Genomic DNA, 19,229 nt, shown 5'->3' with positions numbered 1-19,229 from the left:
ACTGAGTCCCGCCTGCCCCCGGAAGGCCTGGTGTGCAGGGAGGGCTGCGCACAGTCAGTTCAGGAAGTTGTCGGCGCTGCAATGCCTTCCTTCAGGACTTTGTGCTTGCGCATCTCCACCACTGCCTGGCTGGCGCAAGTCAGATGCATCTCCGAGCAGGATCTGCCAGTAGTTGAACACACACTGTGGGGAGGAGGCCTGGCCATCTGTGTGGGACCTCAGATTGGAGGTGAAGCCAAAGGGCTCATTGATGGGTGGGTTGGCCTTCAGGACAAACATGGTGGGTGGGGGCAGCCACCTGGGAATCCTCCAAGACATGGCCTTGCTTCCTATTCAGGAAATCCTACGGTGCCACCCACCCTTGTTCTGGACACTGCATCTCTACAAGGTGGCAGAACTGGCGGTTAGCACACAGGGATAGAGGCAGTGCATGCCGTGGGGATGATCTGGGTGGCATCTGTGTGCAGCGCTATACCGCCGTCCTCATAGCGGTGCCTGGCACGTCCTCCGTGCGCAGCGCTCTTGGTGGAAGCCAGCCTCCACCCTGTCCTTGATTTCGCTGAGGTATTGTACATCCTTGGTGATGTTTGTGCATCACGCGTTAGGGCCAGTGCCGTCAGGGCCAAAGCACTAGATCCTGCGGGCCTCAGCTACCTCCCACTCCTACTGATGGCCAGGTAGTGGGCTCTGGTTGAGCTCCCAGCGGGTGAGACACCTTACCCTTGTCGATGTCATAGGCCAGGCTATTGTGGAAGCGCTGCTCCTTCAAGTACAGCCGACTGTGCTTGTTGGGGGACTTGGACAGGCAGACCACTCCTCGCTGATGGTCTCAGGGTAGGAGACGACTGAATGGGATTTCCCGATGGGAATGTAGGCATGGTCCTCCTTTGGGCCCTTCAGGCAGATGTCCAGGTGTAGCTCACAGGTCCCAGGGCTGATTTGCTCCTCTGTGATGCACTGCACCATAGGGTTCGATTTGGCCAGCCGCTTCAGACTCTCTACCAGCTTGGGCAGGTCAGCCAGGTTCTTGGCCTCCACCCTGATGGTGGGGTTCATCCTGAACTGTATAAGTTGCATATTGTAGGCACGCTTGAATGTGGTGACAGTGCCCATCTTCACCAGGAACTGGTCAGCGCCCACCAGGATTGCACTTCTTGCACGGCATGTCTATGACGGGCTCCATGCAACCGCCCATCATAAGGATTGTTCTCTCGATTGGCAGGTACAGGTCCTCTTCTTCCCTGCCGTATGGTTAGGACGTGTGTGTATTGTGGTGATCAATTCATGATACATATAAATATCGTCTGTTTCTGTTGTATATCTGAACTCCTGTCCTAACCTTGGACAGCCATCTCTCAGGGACCTGCCAATGATTTCACAGATATGTGGGTGAGACAGCAGTGTGGTCAGTCTGACCCCCAACACGACTGGGAATATAAGTTATGGTTGTCCCAGTGATGGAGGGTGATTAGTATTGTTTTACAGGTAGCACTAATTAAAATGCCAAAATTGAGGACTGCCAAAGAGTTTATGAAAATGTAACTCAGAAAAGAGGCTAGTCTTCCATTGTCTTCCATTGCACAAGAGAGTGCATTCTTTGGGGACAGGAATCACATTGTAGCCATTTCTGTTCCTGCAGTGCTTCTGTAGTGTCTGTTGGTTAATGTATGCTTATAGTATTAAATAATCAAAACAGGAAATTTTTCATCTGCTAAAACTTATATTTCAATGCTGTTTAGCCATATATATTTAGAGGGCAGGGAATTACTATTTAATAACTACTTATATTTTCTATAAATATTTCTCATTTAATACTCAAACTATGAGAAGTGTTTTTTATTCTCTTTTTTACAGAATAATAAATTGAGATACAAATAGCTGCACATCCATTGTCTAGTACAGATAGGCACTCAATTATTTTTGAACTATTAAACTAAAGAACCAAACACTTCAATAACAGATATGGTTCCACTTTAATACTTTATCTAGTAGAGAATTATTCTCAGTGACAAATTTTGTTAATTATCCAAGATAAAAATGTTTATTTAGATTCATTAGGATAGAATCTGTGACTTTCTTAGATTATTAGGCTAAAGACTTTTTGAGATTAGATATAAAAAAAGGAGGGTTTTCTATAAAGAATGATTTGAGATACTCTAAAATTGTGGGTTTTAATTGGGAGTGCACAGCAGAATCACCTGGGAGTTCCCCGCCCCCCCAAAAAAATACGTATTCCAGGACCTTAGCACAAACCAATTACATTAGGATCTACAATTGTGTTCTTAGCCATGTTTGGTACACAAATCAATGAAATAAAAATTTGTCAGGGCATTCATATTAAATGTCTCTACTTAAATTTCTCTCATTTGAATTTGGAACACTTGACCATAACCTCAAGTCTATCTTTACAGAGGTTAGCCTGTTCGTACCTTCATGGTTTTAATTCTCCCTGTCCCCTTTCTAGAATGATATTAGGAAAAATATTTAGTTTTTAATAATAAATATATGATGTGTGCATGTAAGGACTTCTGGTCAAAGATGAAGGCTAAAGAGAAGCACAAACCACTAAGTTACATTAATAGAATGGGAGTGGACTTGGGAAAAGATGTTATGGACATCAAAAAATATGTTTTAAAGCTGTGTTCAGAAGTGAATAAGACCAAGAGACAAAGGTCTACTACATAGAAAAATGTTACAGATAAATTTGAACGAATTAACATCTAGTTTGCTTCTTCATCATCGAACACATGAAGAGAAAGTAAAATGTAGGGTAGATGAGGACCCAGCAAATGAGGACCAAAGTGCTCTCCATGAATTAAGTTGGGGGAAACTATATATTTGGGATAACTGAATGAAAAAAGGAAAAAAAAAATCTCAGGAGAATGACCAAAAGTAAGCATGAATATTTTTTTGTGGACAAATTGTCACCAAGCACTTGAGTTTAAGGAGTCAACTACCTAACCAAGGATTGGGTAACACCTAGTACGGTAGGAATTTATGAAAAAAGCCCATTCTACAGTTCACTGAAAGGTCAATAAATTTACATTGTGGCATGGTTGTCACCATGTCTATAATAGGAATATAGTGGCCTGACCAAATGAAGTATTAGTTCCATTGCTTTAATTCTATTGAAATTTCTTTCTTTTTCTCCTTCCCTTTCTTCCCTTCCTTCCTTTCTTCTCTCTCGCTCTCTTTCCTTTCTTTTTTTTATTCTATTGCCGTACTAGTTTAGCAATACTCAGAGCACCTCCTTGTCAGAGGTGTGTGTCCTATTCCAGTAAGTTCCCTTTTCCACCTCCCGAGGTACCAGCAAAGCTGCATCTTTTCCTCAGCAGTCTGAGTCCTAACTGTGTACTATTCCTTGCACAAGCTTCTAAGTTATCATAATTCTATCCTCTTCCTCTGTTCCCCCAGCTTTAGAGTGGCAGCTATAGTTATTACCTCTGGAATACCTTAGTGTTCCTTTTTGCCTTTTCAGTTTTCTAATTCCTGGGTAACAATTCTTTTTAATTAAATTCGCCCTATTAAAATAATGTGTAGTTTCTGTCTTCTGACTGGACCCTGATGATCACAACTGGAGATAAGTAGATTATGGAGTATGGGTAATTAATAGGTCTTTTTTGAATATTAAAGGATTGCATGTGAAAGATAACTGAATGAAAAAAGGAAAAAAAAAATCTCAGGAGAATGACCAAATGACCAATCTCAGGAAGTAGGAACTGGCAGAGCACTTTGGTCCTCATTTGCTGGGTCCTCATCTAGTATTAGATGTACTTCACAATGCTGGTTTCTTTTTATTTCCTTTTTGGAGATTGTCCCTATACTCGACCACCATAAATTGTCATATTCTGGAGCACCCGAACCGGTTCCATGGCCACAGCTGATTGGCCCAGGGTGGGCACTTTAGCTAGGGACCATAGATTCTAGGCTGATCCAATTGCCTATGACAACAAGGTTTTGCATTAAGTGCTCTGCCCAAAGATAGATGAAGTGAGCCAAATGGATTCTTTCTTTTATGATTTTGAACCAAGAGTCTCAGTTCACAGCTAGACCTAAAGAAGCATGTGATGCAGTTGAATCGATTAACAGCAGAGCATTAGTGGCTCGTGAATTCCTGCCATGGAGCTATTCAGAGACATTTGACCTATGAATCACTCTCTTCTACCCTCAGTAAAAGCATTTCCATAATTAAGACTGGGGTTTCTCTGTGAGATGGCTATATCCCTGCCATTTGAATGATCAAACAGACCATCGATGCCCTGTCAAGTTTGTTTTAGAAGAGATTTCTTCAGTGAAAGCTCTTCTTGATAGAATATAAAATGTGCATATATTTCTGAGCTGTGCTCTAGACCCATTGAATAAGAATATTTGAAGAATGGAGAGTCAAGTCATGTACAACCAAAAATAGCAGCAATAGCAACAGAACAGCTTCTTCCTCCATGTTATGCTGAAGTAGCTAGTCTGTAGAGCAGTCAGAAGAAAAGGACTATATTGTTGTTTTGGGACAGTTGACAAACTATCCCAACACTTAGTGTCTCCCCATTTTTATTGTATGTCATGACTTTGTAGGTCACCAATTCCAGCACCCTCTGCCGGGCAATTCTTCTGCGCCGCCTCGTATCGTTTAGGGCCACTCAGTGATGTTTAACCGGGAACGGGTTTCATCTGGAGTATACAAGAGGCGTCACTTGTATGTCTGGCATCTCGATGGGAACAGCTGAATCCCCCTTTTTCTCTATACGGTTTTAGGACTCCTCCTTGTAGTCTTTTCGGCAAGGTCGTTGTACATCTGATGTGGTGCCTTGGTATCATGTGGTAGCTCAGGGCTCCCATATACAAGGAAGGAACTGGCAGTGCTTTTAAATGATAGGCCTGGATCTGACATATGCCATTGCCACAGTCACAAACCAGCCCAGATTCGAGGAGAGGGAAAATACACCCCATCCCTCAATGAGAGAAGAGTTAAAGAATTTGTGGTTATCTTTAATCCATCTCAAAGTCCTCTTAATTTATTGTAAGTTATCTCTACATCCTGAATGGATGGCATCTGAGGACAATGTCACTGTCTGAGAGCTGTATGAGAACACAGGCCAGGCAGGGCATGGCTAGGCGATGAGATGTCTGGCTTGTCCTCTATTAGAGAAAGAAGTGTATAATGAGCACATAAAAAGAGAGAGGTGCATCAGAGGTAATTTCACCCTAAGCAGAGTTTTATTGAAGACTCTTTTCTAATCAGAGTAGCCTATTGGAATAGGATGGCAGAGAATTTGAGTCTATAGGTTACTTTGGGATCGGAAGTAGGTCATATCTGCTGAATTCCTACCAAAAGTATGCCAGTAAATGCTATTCAATCACCAGTAACAGTGATAATAACTACTAATTAATTCAATTTGTCATTCTTTTAAGTTAACATGAACATAAACATTCTTTCCATTGAAGCAATCTTTGTCTTTTGACTGAGAAGGAAAGAGAGGAGGAATATTTAATTAGAATTCCTTTAGATTTTTAAACGGTATCATAAAACAAAAATTGGGGTCATTGTTATAATTTTTCTTGGAAAGTTGAACTGATTTCATTTCCTTTATTGTAAGTTAAGTTTTCTGAATTGCCTTTCTTAAAGTTATAGTAACTTATTCTTTTTGAAATATGAAGGATGCTGTGATAAACTTGTTTTCCTCCTGTATTGTTGTGAAATTGTTCATAAATTGCATTTGTGAACTGTGAATATGCTGTTGGTGTTATTTACACTTGAGAGCTGGTTAAACATGTTTTTGTTTATATTAATTATAAAGCTGAGGCTTTTGGGATTTCTATTTGGTTTTATTTTTATTTATTTAATTTTTCCTCTTTGTAGAGGTTGGTTATTACTTTGCTCCAAACTGCTGAGTGACTCAGAAATGAAATTGACATAGACTATTCAATATCAAATATGTTGATTTAAATTAACAGCACAGAAGAGAATTTCAATGAAAATGCAACGTCGTTTAATAAATTAGCATGTGGGACAAACTCAGCATAAAGGTTGGTTTAACAAAGTTGTTTCAAGTTTTGTTTTGTTGAGTTAAAGACTCTGGAACTAAATTCATTCTATTGATACTTTCCCAAGACAATAGTACTAAAATAATCCTCCACCTCCAATCTCCTCAGGTACAGAGCTTTCCAAACATACTACTGTGTTCCTGGCACCTATTCTTTTGGTGACTTGACAGATTGTAAAAGTACTTCTTATGGGAAAGTCATCTATTTCTTCTTGGAAGATGATTAATATGGATGCCTTTTTGTGCAACATTTTAAATCCTCTGGTCTGACTTCTTATTCCAACAAGTGCTACAGCAACCAGTTCTTTGCAGGCTTCCAGCATCTTCATGCAGGTGAACCTGAGAGCATCTTGCCACTGCCTCTCAGAGCCTCAGACCTGAACTAATTGCCTCTAACTTCCTGGTCCTGAGGTTCTCTGATACCGCATTACAGAGACCTTCTTTTTACTCATGCATGACAGCCTAGAAGTGTTGGGGAAAGAATCAGATGGATAAATGCTTCTTTCTCTCTTCCAGTGGACAGATGGCTCCTAGACACATTTCTTAATCTTCTCATATTGTTATTGAGGGATGGAGTAATTCCCATTGTAGTGAACAACTGTACCCTTGTGTTGGCTCTCTTTCTTTATTTTTCTGTTGCACTCCCCTGTCTCTCACTCCTGGTACCTGTGATCACATTCCCATATAAATTACTCACACATAAACCTTTGTCTTAGATCTGCTTATATTGGGAGAAGAACCAGAGCTAAGACAGTACCTATAAAACTTGTTTCTTCCACTGAAATTATCAATAATGTGTTGGAATTTAATTAGGGCATGTTTCCTCAAAATTGAAACTAAGACTATCCTAATATATGAGACTCTGTGTTCAGTACACTGTATCATTCATTTTTATCTTGTTTGTCTTCTCTCTGCTGGTACATTCATGACCTTTGTTCAATTGGCACACAGACAAGAACTTTTGGACAAACACTGTCTGCTTATGAAGTTAAATGTTGGAGAAATATATTTTGAATTTGAATGTCTGAAAGTTTTCATGAAATTTTTGGTTAATTTTAATCACCTCCCTCCCCCGACAATTGACTAGCATCAAATGTGGTAGAAATTAAAATATGCTTTTTCCTCTGTGCAATGCTAAATATTGTATAGAAGGAAATAAACTTTAAGTGAGCCAGAATTTAAGTTAGAGATGGCTCAATTGCCAACTTTGCAAATCACCACAAATTCCTTCCCAGACCCAACCTTGCATTTGATCAGATTAGATCTGTGTCTGGTAATTTCAGTTTTTCTCAAGTGTTATATAGAAGGTATCATTTTAAGATTAAAAAATAGTTTTGGGTGTATAACTAGAAGACATACATATATATATATATATATATATATATATATATATATATATAGTAATTAAAGACACACATATATAGTAATTAAAACTTCTTGGCATCCTAGGCTAAAGTATTTAAAAATTATAGTCTCATGAAAATATAAAGCAGTCATCCTAATGAACTCTAGGAAGTATGCAGCATTTTACTTACTTATTCGTTGTTGCAGTATCATATTCATGTTGAATATATTTTAGAAGACTTGAAAGGTAGTTTAAGATAATTATAACATTTTCTAATTTTATTAAAAAGTCAAAAGCATTTTGAAGTTCAGGGTTAAAAATCAACATTTTAATTACCTAGAACATCTCAGTTTATTGGTTGAACAGATTTCTGGCTGTTTTATAAACTTAAAACATAATGGAATCCAGAAACAAATAGCATTGTTGGTAATTGACATTTGAAAATAAGTATCAAATTTATTAGGAATATTAAGTATTTTATGAACTAAGCACGAGATAAGTGCTTTTACATGAATTTGTCTCATATAATCTTCAAAATAGGCTTATAAGAGTTATTGTTAGTCCCTTTTTAAAGATGAAAGAACACTGAAGCTTTAAAGAAGTTAATCAATTTGACTGAATTTACCCAGCTATTAAGTTGCAGAACTCAAATGCCCATTTCTTTTCCAGTTCTGATTCTGATGTTCTGAACAGTCGCTTCCCTAGGGAAGACCCAAACCTGATGGCCACTCCCAGAAAAATCTGACTGTTAGATTTGCTGACTAAATTGACTGTTGTTGGCAGTGAAGTCTGACTCATTTGAAACAAAAGCCGGGGATTGTAAGAGAAAATTCAGAGAATGAAAATGACCATAGAATCCAGGGTTAAAAGAGGAAGAAATGTGGAAAGTATAAAAAGATAAAGAGAAAATGGAAGAAATAAAAGTAGGAAGAAGATGAGTATCGAGTTAATAGTATAAATGGTTGCAGAGGGCCCATGGGCGTGGTGATCAAAAAAACGATAATGAATCTGTGAGACAAAGGAAGAGTTCTATTGAGCAATGGCAAATTGAACTATTACTATCTTACTGGCTTTTAGTCCAAATTAGTAATAGATTTTAAATTCCATACATTGCCTTCTATTTAAGAAACTAGAGAGTCATATAGTATGTATTAGGCATATACCAATGCCTGTTATCATTAAAAATAGAAATCTTTAGTATAAAGTTATGTTTCATAGATCTAGAAATTTCTAGAATAACACTTCAGTGATTCTGATATTTGGATATCAGGATTATTTAACGTTCTTGGCATAGAAAAGATTAGGAAACATATGATGTGTATCATACTTCAAGTCATTGTGTATTTCCCAGTTATAGTAAGTCCTCAATGTTGTCCTTAGGTTCTTGGAAACTGCGACTTGAAATATAATGAAACTAACTGTACCACACGCTAATTGATATAAATAAGAGTTAAGTTCCTATGGTATATTTCTGGTCACAAAAACTTCACCACACTTCTACATAGAGACCCAAAACATTTCTAATATTAAACACTGAAATAATGTGAGCTCCAGATACATTTAGGAAAGATGGATAAAAACAAGCAAGATACTTCTTTTCCAACCCACTTATTCCAGGTTAGGGTCTTAGGTGGCTGGAGCCTCTCCTGGCAGCTCAGGGCATCATGTGAGAACCCACCCTGGACAGGATGCTCTTCCATCAGAGGGTGTACTCACATACACCCACCTCACTCAGGCTGGGGCAATTTAGGCACACCAATTCACCTCACATCTGGGAGGTGGGAGGAAAGCGAAGTCCCTAGAGAAATCCCATGCAGACATGTGGAGAATGTGCCAACTCCATACAGATAATGGCCCTGTAATGTTTTTTTTTTTTCCTCAATGTTACCACAAAATGATGTTGAATGAAATGATGTTATTCAAGGACCTGCTGTATTATTATTTTGTTCTTAAATGAATAGTATTCTTAGAGGTAATTTGACTTTCCGTTTTTAAAAATTCTTTTATTAGGAAACTTTATATTTAAGCCACAGTAAATGTTGTCTGAATACTGAAAATCTTACTTCTTTCTGTTTAGGAAAGGGATGAAGAGATTTCAGATGATTCTGTTCACGGCTCAGAATCATAATGGGTCTAGGCAAGAACACTCTATACAGTTTTATCATTTCTTTTCACATTTCATCACCAACCCTGTTCCCCACGCTTTTCTTCTATACATTTTATCCCTCATTTATCTAATGTACGTTCTTTTAGTTTTTTATTCCGTATATGTATGTACGTGTATCTGTAAAATGTGGATAAAACTGTTCCTTGTGTATATATTTAGCCTTAATAATAGCGATGGACTCTAAACTTTGTTCTCTCAAAAAGATGTTCCTAAAATATCAGTTACTACATGTAGGTCTAGTTCATTCCCTTTGATTGCTTCGTTGCTTTCTATTTTATGCATATAGCACATATTATTTATTTATATCCTCACATGATTTACTTCTTCCTTGTGCATCTGTGCGTTTCTCTGGCACATAACCCAGAGCCGTGTGCACGCTCTATTTTACTGAGCACTAATAGATTATACTCCAAATGACATTTCTACTCTCACTGACAATATTTCACAAATACTCACCAACAAAAGATATTATTTGATATGCTCTTTCTACCTACTAAGGGATGTGAAATGGCACCACATTGTTATCTTAATTTACATTTCTCTTTTAATGAGATGACCTATTGCTGTAATTATTATTATTAGCCAATCACATCTTCACCTGCCATTGCTTCTGTTTCCTTGACTGCCTCCTTAGGATCTCCCTGAATTGTAAAGACTGGTGTGTCAGAAGGCACAATATTTGAGCTCTTCTCTTCTCAATCTACAATAACTCTCTTGGTTTTCAAAATCATCAGTCTAGATGAGATAACCAACTGTCCTGATGACTTCCAAATTTATATCTTCAGGCAGGACTTTATATCCAACTGCGTCCTTAATGTGTCCTTTTGGGTATTCAATGAGTATCTTAAAATTGATATGTCCAAAGTGAACTCGTAAAAAGCCTTACCCCTCTACCAGTCTTCCTCCATTTCACTAAATGCACTAAAAAATCTTGAAGTTTTCCCTGACTTACAGCATTCTCCTATATCTCACCATATCTCCATCAGTCATTCATCTTGGCTTTATTGTCCTTATATATCCAGAATCCAAATGCCTTCTTTATGTTTCAACCATTATCCCTCTGGCCCAAACCACCATCATCTCTTGCTTGGATTATTGCATCCTAACACAGCCAGTAACCTTTCAAAATATGTTTTTCACCTGGCTTAAAGCCCCCTATGTGTTTTTATCTCATTCGTCGTTAAAACCCAAATCCTTACAGTGACCCAAAAAAGTCCTATATTATTATTATTATAGCCTGACCTATACATGTGTACTTTCTAACTGTGTTCCACTGGCCTATTCGATGTTATTAAATATGCACATCACCCTGCCATCTCAAGATCTTTGTACTTGCTGTTTCCTGTCTGGAATCCTGTTTCCTTGGATAGCTTCATACTTATTTACCTCTCTTCTGGGGGGTCCTGCTCATACGCCACCTTGCATATTAATACCCCGTATCCTGATTTACTTTTCTTAAAAGTACTCATTACCACATGATATGTTTTCTTTTAATAGTATGTTTTCTTTAATTTGTATTCTTTTAGAATAGAAACTGCATGAGGGAAAGGACAATTTTGATTTATTTGCTCCAACCTCACTGTTTAAAATAGTGCCTGGCATTAAAAACATATTAGTAAAATAAGGAAATGATTTTGTTTTTATCTAAAATTATATTCTGGGTGATATTAAGATTAATATACAGTATTCTTTTGGTCCATATTCTTTTGGTTTAAAGGTATTCTTTTAAACCTTGCTTTCTCCCCAATATTTCTATACCCTCATCCTTTTTACAATGTGGTGTGTGTGTGTGTGTGTGTGTGTATTTTAAGAGCAGATTTAGATTCACAGCAAAATTGAGAGGCAGGTACAGAGATTTCCCATAGAACCCCTGGTCCCCTCCCAGGCATTGTCTTTCCCATTATCTACGTCACTCAACAGAAGGGTACATTTTCTTATGCCGGGGTGGACCTACATTGACAGACCATAATCACCTCAAATCCATCATTTACCTTCACTCTTGGTGTTGTATATTGTGTGGGTTTGAACAAATTTATAAGACATGTATCCAGTATTTTAATATAGAGTGTTTTCACTGACCTAAAAATCCTCTGTGCTTGGCCTATCATCCCTTTCCTTAATCCAGCCCCTGGGAATCACTGATATTTTACTCTTTCTATACTTTTGCCTTTTCCAGAATGTCACATAGTTGGAATAGAACCGTATGTAGCCTTTTCAGATAGACTTTTTACACTTAGTAATATTCATTTAAGTTTCCTCCATGTCTTTTAATGGCTTGGTTTGTATATATTTTAAAAAATTCAAATTGAGAATCTGCATTTTCTAGTAAGTATATTTAGCCTGTTTTTATTTGCTGTAATTTTAGTTATGCTAAGACTCGTTTCTGTAATTCTTTTGATAATTTTTCTTTACCATATTTCCTATTTATATTTTCCTACCATTACTTACAGCACAATTTCTCCTGGCCTGAAAATTATGTAATATATTTGAGACCCATAGTTATATATTTTTCTCTATCAGTATAAATGAACAAATAAAACAGAAACAGACTCATAGATAACGGAGAACATTTTGATGGTTGCCAGATGGGTGGGGTTGGGGGGTGGGTGAAAACGTTGGAGGGATTAACAAATCCAAATTGATAGTTACAAAATAGTCATGGGGATGGAGGGTATAGCGTAAGGAATGTCGTCAATAATATTGTAATAACTATTTATGATGTCAGATAGATACTAGATTTATGGGGGTGATCACTTCATAAATTATATAAATGTCTGATCACTATGTTGTACACCTAGACTAATTTAATGTTGTATGTCAACTGTAATTGAAAAATTAAATTAAATCAGTAAAAGTATTTTTTCACTCTCGCCATAGCCCAGTTAGCTGATTGGCAGGTAGTTATCCAATGTGGTCATTCAGTTACCTCAGCTACTTTGATCTAGAATTAGTCATTTAACTCCACCTAGATGCAAGGGAAAGGGGAGCAAAATGTAGTCCTCTTGTGTGCCCAGGAGGTCAGTGAAACAGTTTGGTACAAACAGAGAGTTGTCTCTGTCACAGAACATTATCAAAAGAAAGCCTAATGTAAAGTGTTTTTTAGTTTTGAAAATATTCTTAGTTATAATTTTATCAACTATTTTATTCCCTGCTTGCTCTCTTTATTTTCTCTTTTGTCTTTCAACTCAATGAATTTTGACACTTTTATTTCTCTTCTCCAACATTCTTGTCTTCTTTTTTTTCTTATTTTTTCCCCTCCTGTTTCTCTGTCTTTTCTTATGCCTTCTGGGAGAGTTCCCTGAGCAGTCTTCCAGTTACGCCACGTAATTTTGAATGTATTCATCCTGCTACTCCACTGGAGTGTTTATTTCAAAAAATCTTATCTTTCAGATCTAGTATTTTCATTTTAGAAATATGTGATTGTCTTGCTGCATGTTTCAAATATGTTCCCTTTTTCTGTTTTAAGTATATTTTACTTTTTTGAAACTTGTTTTACATTTCTGTATGTCCCTTCCCTTTAGTTCATTTTCCTGCATCAAAAGTTTTTCTCTTTGTTGTCATCTAAAATAGTTCTCATTTCCCTTAAAATCGCTTAGTTTTTCTCTGTAAGCCAATCTTTATTCCCTGGAAAGAAAGGAAACAATCAGTGGCCTGGCCTGCCGTGTGTTGGGTGGGTTATACTTATGATTTGGTGAATTTAGGGCTGAGGCTCACCACTACCTTTTCTCCCGACTGTGGAGTGCTTTCCAGTCTCTCTACTCAGGCACCGCTCTTGTCCTCAGACAGCAACTTTCCTTTTGAATAGCCCCGTCCTATGAAGTGTGAGCCGAGCTCTCAGGGGGCCATCTAGCTGCTGCACTATTAGATTTGGCACTACACCAGCACGACATACTTCCTCAGTGCTGTCCTGGTAGCTTTCACATGGATACCTCCCCTTCCTGAGCTGCGTTATTAACAAGGTGGGCGATGATCAGGCAATAGGGACTTCAGAGTGACAGGTAGAAGTGAATTTGCTGTTCTTGGAAATAACAAAATATCTTTGAAATTATGAAGCTGTATGATACAGTGAAAACATCTGGGATTGATGGAGAGAAGAATTTATGTCCATTTGCCCATTTTTTTTTAACCCATTAAACCTTCATTCGTGTTTCTAGTCATTTATTTAACAAATACTTATCAAGGACCTGTAAAGGGCCTCGAACTGTTACATTGCATTAGAAATTCAATAATAAACAAGATAGATGGAAGTAACACACCTATAGATGGTTTCTTAGGGGAGGAAAAGTGCAATAAATGAAAACAAAACAGATGAAGGATAAAGAATGTCAGAGAAGGAAGGCAGGGTTTGAGCAAAGACCTGGATAAAGGGACAATGTGAGTAGGTTTGCTTAGCTCTCTCCCACTTACAAGTTGTGTGATTGTGGGGAAGGTTTGACATGGGGCAGTGCAGGTAAAGTCGCACTGCGTGGCACTGAGTCAGGGACCGAAACATGGTGGGAGCTACTAACAGTATACATTAATAAACCCAAATTAATAATTAAAATACTGCTTTAGCATATCTTACTTTCCTGTTATTAAAAATTGCCTTTAATTTGTTGGAAATTCCTGTGAGATTGGCAGCAAACTCATGTAGCAAATCTTCTTACTCACTCTATTTTTATATCTGAGGATCATTAGTCATCATCTTGACCGGACGATGAAGTTAAAAGGTTTCATCGGCAGGAAATTTTGGATTTTAAGGGACATTCAAGGAATAGCAGGAATTAGTGAAATCTATAATGAGGGCATAGCTAACAAACATTTGCTAAATTCTTTGTGGTTCTTGAGAAAGAAATAGGACGTGCCTCCTTCTTCACCTCTCTCTATTTCTCTCTCTCCCCACCCCCTTTCATTTTCAATGTTAAGCCAGGTGAAGATTTAGAATAATTTTGACATATAAACATTATAACTAAACTCTCCTGTGCTCTTCAGGATTTTCATCTGCATAAATGTATGAGCAATGTTGAATGACACCCTTTCTATCTTCCAACACCTCCCTGGCCCTCATCCACGTGGGAATTGAACATCTCATTGCTTTATAGTCACATTTGATCAAACATGATATTAATTATGCAGCTTAATCTCATACCTTGAACATCAGAATTGGTCTGAATAAATGGACTGCTTTGTAAGTCTGTCAGCTTTAAGAGCTGAATATTTTCCATCAAAGAAAAAAAACTAAAACGTTTGGATCATCTTGTCTACAGGCACTTTTCTAGAGAAGTGTCCATTGTGTTTTAAGTGGCTGCAACACTGCAATAAATAGATGACTGTTCAACTTTGCTCCTTTAAAGGAAACAAACTTTTTCATAAGTGATCTCCAATTTTTAATAGCCCATTTTTTTTTTTGGTTCCAAGGATAGTTTTATTTAGATTGTTATATACAAAATATGAAAACCAGGTATTTTTCTTTTCTTGTTAAAATTTGGTGGACGGAATAGTGAGAAGCCCAGAGACCGTCTACTCAGTTTTTTCTTGATTTGCTGAGGCAGCCCTCCAGGGGTCCATAGAATACCATTTGGGAACCACAAACTTAGATGTCTGAACTTTCCAACTGTCATTGGCAGGTGAAGAAGAAAAGATCGATGTGGTCTCCACTGAGTTTTTATATAAAAACATAGACTTACCATGCCCAGATTAACTTGCTATCTCCTGTTATACATTTTGATTGTAGAAGAAAAATGCCAGAATTTTCAGCCATTATAGTGAAGTATTCCAGTAACATGTGCAACTTCCGAGGGGTTTAGTAATCTCTTATTGAGGAATAGATTTACCTGAGATGGGAGTAGGTGGGACTTAAGAAGCAATCATGCCCTCTCTGCACTAGATAGATACTTACATAGGTATAACAATTTTGCAATGTTTAATCTTTTACCTATGTATAATTAGTTGTATCATAATATTTCTATCTTTATTCATTTATTCAACAAGTACATTTTCAAACCTACTATACACCAGGACCAGAGTGAGGGCTTCGAAAGGAAGAAAAAAAGAAAAAAAGAAAGAAAGGAAGAAAGAAAGGGATAAAAAAGAACAAAAAAACAAGTTCTCTAGGCTTTTGACACTCAGAGAAACTATACAACTTAATTTGCAGTGAAATATTTACAATTATAAAGGAAAAGTACCTTCTAGCAGTGAAAGTCATTCTTTATTTTCAAGTTGGCTAGAATTACCAGACAAAAAATGGTATGTTTCAATGTCATTGAATTAATGATCCTCATTGCTTTCATGATGTGGTTTTTTTTGTTTGGTTGGTTTTTATTTCACATGACAGTTTTTGCTTTGAACTCTTCAGGGACTGATTGTTGGGGGTAAGAAAATAATTTTTCCAAACACACAAATTATTCTGTATTATTTATTGGTGTCCTCTATCTGTCTCTTAATACTGACTAGAGGTCTTAAGTACAAAAAGAAAATTAGGTTGAATTCAGAGAGCCTATGTATGAGATGTGGCCTGGATACTTCTCAAGGAAAGGCTGGACGTTTTCTTCGCTAGTTATCGTAAGTGAAATTCAGCCTGCCCAGTTATGTACTTGGAAACTTAGGCGGGGTGAGATGAGCTATTTGCGGAAAGCAATCATGTCCTTAGCATCACCAGTAGCACGAACACCACAGTAAATAAGGAATCGATATTCGATACTTTACTCACGGGCTAATGGGTTCAAACCTGAAACTGCTAGCCATGAAGAGCCTACTAAGTGGATACTATCTATTCTAAGGTGCAGAGCATGAGGGTCATTAAGTTCTAACACATTCACTGTCACTTCCAAAACCAGACAGGATGCAAAGGCATTCTGTACAGTGTATTTCTGGAAGTTTTGCCAAAGACTGTGATTTTCTTCTGATTCAAGTACACTCAGCTCCACTAAATGGCTGTTCACAACTGCTTTCCTAACCCTACTTGCACCCACGTTTTCAGGAGGGCACATGACTGCCCTGAGACTTGGTTCTAAATTTTGTTAAGGATTTTGTGACTTGTTAGCTAGGATGACTCAGATGAAACCCCCTCCCTCCCTTTAAAGAGACTGATTCAATAGGATTTAAAGAAATTCTGTAATGTTAATTGGAAAAACAACTTTGTTGGCAAGAAGACTCCTTCTTTGAACCGGTTGATGACATTGGTTGACAGTACTGCTCTTGCTGACGCATTCTTCTATCTATTCTGGTGCTGTTGGTGCTTTAGGTGGTGGTTGCAAAGGCAGTAATACTTCATTAGCTCAGACCTGCTGATTCTTGATTTGGGATAATTTCCAAAGGGAATTGGCTGAAGTTTACTTGTTCTTGTCACCCAAAGAAATAGATTGCTAAGCAAAATAACAGCCTTAATAAGATTTCTGGAGTGAGTTTGACTGAGAAATAAAATACATTATACAGGCACTTTAAACTTTTTGTTAGACTGAAAATCATTATTATCAGATCATTATCTGTACCTTTGCAGTTGTTGGCTGTGCGATCTTAATTTCCTTGTCTGTAAAACAGTGATAATAATAGTACCTACTTAGTGTTTCAGCTCCTTCATCCATTAAATGGTGGTGCTAATGGAGCCTACATCATAGAATGCGAATGACGATAGGTTAATACACATAAAAATGCTAAGCATTACCTGCCATATCCATTCTTCCAATGTCTTAGCTGTTTTTGAAAATTATTATTAGTGTGCTCACTGCTATTTGTTAGTAATATACAACATTATTTCTGGGCCTTGTTTAACCAGAGGAGAAATTTATACCTCTATTAATTATGATGATTTGGATCAAATTTATGCACTTAGCAGTAATGTAAACATTCTAAAATAGACATTTCACTAATGCAAACTTCCCTGGATTAATGAAATTTCCCCCATTGTTCTCGTTTTTATGGTAAGAATCTGAATTGCACTTATAATTTGCTCCAAGTATTGTTATCGTATATTGACGCACTGATTGAATGTTGGAAAACACATCAAAATGAATTTTGCCATGATTCTGTTTTATTCCTGATTATTTTTCTAATTTCCGAACTCTTTTTTCCTCAGTGTTCTTACCCTTAACTTTAGTAACAGAAACTATTTTGAATACTCTCTGGGGATGCTTTGGGCAAATGTTCTAATTTTACCAGCACGCATTTCTCTTCTGGTATCACACCTGGTATTGTCCTGTGGGCCTAATATCTGTACTGTGAGATACAGTTGTGATGTCAGTTGTCAAAAAATGTGCCCTCTTTTTAAAGCAAATTTCAAGAAATAGATCCCTGGAACTATAAACTTGAACAGAGATTCAAAACCAAGACTGATAGTGGTTCTTTCATTGCCAGGAAAACATCTAAGAGATACTGTTACTTGTTTCTGTTACCCGATCACTGGCACTGCTTTTGTCCCTTCCTTTTATTTTGCTCCTTCCTTTTACTATTAACCTGGTTCTTTGGCTCTTCCTTTGTTTCTGTCAGCTATGCCATATTCCTCCCTCCAAAAAAAACCTCTTTTTTTTTGGGGGGGGGGCGTTATTTGATTATTTATCTAAATTAGCCAGAGTTGGTTTTTGTTGCTTGCAGTTGAAATCCCTAACTGGAACAGTGCCCTCAAATCGACTATAAGATGGTGAGAAAGCTGTGGTTCCAGGAGTTTATTGAGTTTAGCTTCATGAAAGTCACTGAGCTTGTCACAGCTGAATTTCTTCTCAAAATGGAAGTGCTTGGGCTTCTTGGTTTTGGAATTTCATTCTACCTCTAATACCACAAAAATATTTTTGGGATAAAATAGAATATTAAAGATGGAAGCCCTCTGAGCAAACCATACAGGAGGTACCTTACCAGGTGCATATCAATGATTAAAATATTCTCTTATGCTTCTCGTTAGATCAAGACAGCGCAGAGGAAATATGTTTGAGGAAATATCTTGAAACACAGTGGGAACATGGCCACATCAGAGTAAATGCAGAAGATGGATAGATTTTACCTCTTGAAGGGGGAAAGAGCATCAGAAAATATTATTGGCGGTAGCAAGTAAAACGTCATTGCTTCTGAGATTGTTTTCTTTCTTTAGCCTCCAAATTAAGCTGTAAGAGAGTAGTGAGGGCTACTCATTAGTTGTCAATTCAGAGCAAGTGCAAAGATAGGAAACCCTCCCTGAGCTGCCCATAATATTGGCCCTGAAACCTTGTAATTCCATCAAATTGCTGTTTTGTTTTTGTATTTTCTTTTACCTCGCTACCCTATTTTATTTTTTATTGTTTTAAACCATTTTATTGATGTATGATTACCATATGAAAATTTTACATATTTAATGTGTACAACTTGATGGGCTTGGGGATAAGTATAAACTCAGAAAACCATCACCATTATCCAGATCTGTAAACCTATACATCACTTCCCAAAGCTTCCTTCAGCCTCCTTTATTATTATTACTATTTTTGTTGGTGTGTGTGTGTTGTGAACACAACATATGATCTACCTTCTTAGCAATTTTTTAGGTCTACAGTACAGTATTGTTAGCTATAGACATAATAGTGAATAGTAGACGTCCAGAACTTCTTACGTTATCTTACGTCACTGAAACGTTGTATTTTTTAAACTATCACTCCTCCTTTTTCCCCCTCCCCATGCCTCTGGCAACCACAACTCTACTTTCTGCTTCTACAACTTTGACTATTTCAGATTCCACATA

General features: G+C 37.5%; 1 pseudogene; it reads right to left on the bottom strand.

Moving 5' to 3' along the window:
- Positions 1-54: 54 nt before the first annotated feature.
- Positions 55-1,234, bottom strand: LOC117032333 (elongation factor 2-like; annotated as a pseudogene).
- Positions 1,235-19,229: the final 17,995 nt, after the last annotated feature.

Source organism: Rhinolophus ferrumequinum, chromosome 12 (assembly GCF_004115265.2).
Source record: "Rhinolophus ferrumequinum isolate MPI-CBG mRhiFer1 chromosome 12, mRhiFer1_v1.p, whole genome shotgun sequence".
NCBI classification, from domain to species: Eukaryota; Metazoa; Chordata; class Mammalia; order Chiroptera; family Rhinolophidae; genus Rhinolophus; species Rhinolophus ferrumequinum.
This window is presented reverse-complemented; position numbering and strand designations above follow the sequence as displayed.